Here is a 2,150-nt window from a genome sequence, read left to right on the forward strand (position 1 = left end):
TGTTGATACTCCCTAACACCAAACTTAGAGTTTGGATATGGGAGTTCAACACCAAACTTAGAGTTTGGTTGTGGCCTCCCAACACCAAACTTAGAGTTTGACTGTGGGGGCTCTGGTTGACTCTGTTTTGAGAGAAGCTTACTGTGCCTCTTTCCCATGTTTACAGAAGGATGTCCTTGAGTTTTAAACTCAAGGGAGTCCTCATTCAATTGAAGGACTAATTCACCTTTGTCAACATCAATCACAGCTCTTGCTGTGGCTAGGAAGGGTCTTCCAAGGATGATGGATTCATCCTCATCCTTCCCAGTATCTAGGACTATGAAATCAGCAGGGATGTAAAGGCCTTCAACCTTTACTAACACGTCCTCTACTTGTCCATAAGCCTCTTTTCTTGAATTGTCTGCCATTTTTAATGCGATTTTAGCAGCTTGTACCTCAAAGATTCCCAGTTTCTCCATTACAGAGAGGGGCATGAGGTTTATCCCTGAACCAAGGTCACACAGAGCCTTTTCAAAGATCATGGTGCCTATGGTACAAGGTATTAGGAACTTTCCAGGATCCTGTTTCTTCTGAGGCAATGTCAGTTGATCTAGATCACTTAGTTCATTGGTGAACAAGGGAGGTTCATCTTCCCAAGTCTCAATACCAAATAATTTGGCATTCAGCTTCATGATTGCACCAAGGTACTTGGTAACTTGCTCCTTAGTAACATCCTCATTCTCTTCAGAAGAGGAGTACTCATCAGAGCTCATGAATGGCATAAGGAGGTTTAATGGAATCTCTATGGTCTCTAGTTGAGTCTCAGATTCCTTTGGTTCCTCAGAGGGAAACTCCTTATTGATCACTGGACGTCCCAGGAGGTCTTCCTCCTTGGGATTCACGTCCTCCTCTCCCTCTTTGGATTCGGCCATGATGGTTATATCAATGGCCTTGCACTCTCTCTTTGGATTCTCTTCTATATTGCTTGGGAGAGTACTAGGAGGGGTTTCAGTGATCTTCTTACTCAGCTGGCCCACTTGTACCTCCAAATTTCTAATGGAGGACCTTGTTTCATTCATGAAACTTACAGTGGCCTTAGACAAATCAGAGACTAAGTTTGCTAAATTAGAAGTATTTTGTTCAGAATTCTCTGTCTGTTGCTGAGTAGAGGATGGAAAAGGTTTACTATTGTTAAACCTATTACTTCCACCATTATTAAAGCCTTGTTGAGGCTTTTGTTGATCCTTCCATGAGAAATTTGGATGATTTCTCCATGATGAGTTATAGGTGTTTCCATAAGGTTCACCTAAGTAATTTACCTCTGCTATTGCAGGGTTCTCAGGATCATAAGCTTCTTCTTCAGAAGATGCCTCTTGAGTACTGTTGGATGCAGCTTGCATTCCATTCAGACTCTGAGAAATCATATTGACTTGCTGAGTCAATATTTTATTCTGAGCCAATATGGCATTCAGAGTATCAATTTCAAGAACTCCCTTCTTCTGAGGCGTCCCATTATTCACAGGATTCCTTTCAGAAGTGTACATGAATTGGTTATTAGTAACCATGTCAATGAGTTCTTGAGCTTCTGCAGGCATTTTCTTTAGGTGAATGGATCCACCTGCAGAAGTATCCAATGACATCTTAGCTAATTCAGACAGACCATCATAGAATATATCCAGGATGGTCCATTCTGAAAGCATGTCAGAAGGACACTTTTTGGTCAGTTGCTTGTATCTCTCCCAAGCTTCATAGAAGGATTCACCTTCTTTCTGTTTGAAGGTTTGAACATCCACTCTAAGCTTACTAAGCTTTTGAGGAGGAAAGAACTTGGCTAAGAAAGCCGTGACCAGCTTATCCCAAGAGTTCAGGCTATCTTTGGGTTGAGAGTCCAACCACACTCTAGCTCTGTCTCTTACAGCAAAAGGGAAAAGCATGAGCTTGTAGACTTCAGGATCTACTCCATTAGTCTTAACAGTATCATAGATCTGCAAAAATTTAGTTAAGAACTAAAAAGGATCTTCAGATGGAAGTCCATGAAACTTGCAGTTCTGCTGCATCAGAGAAACTAATTGAGGTTTCAGCTCAAAGTTGTTTGCTCCAATGGTAGGGATGGAGATGCTTCTTCCATGTAAATTGGAATTAGGTGCAGTAAAGTCACCAAGCATCCTCCT

General features: G+C 41.6%; 1 non-coding gene across 1 annotated transcript; it reads left to right on the top strand.

Annotated features, from left to right (window-relative positions):
• Positions 1–1,673: 1,673 nt before the first annotated feature.
• Positions 1,674–1,781, top strand: LOC112774843 (small nucleolar RNA R71). Its single transcript, XR_003189302.1, has one exon. It is a non-coding gene; the product is annotated as a small nucleolar RNA R71 (small nucleolar RNA).
• Positions 1,782–2,150: the final 369 nt, after the last annotated feature.

The sequence above is a fragment of the Arachis hypogaea genome, chromosome 18, assembly GCF_003086295.3.
Source record: "Arachis hypogaea cultivar Tifrunner chromosome 18, arahy.Tifrunner.gnm2.J5K5, whole genome shotgun sequence".
NCBI lineage: Eukaryota > Viridiplantae > Streptophyta > Magnoliopsida > Fabales > Fabaceae > Arachis > Arachis hypogaea.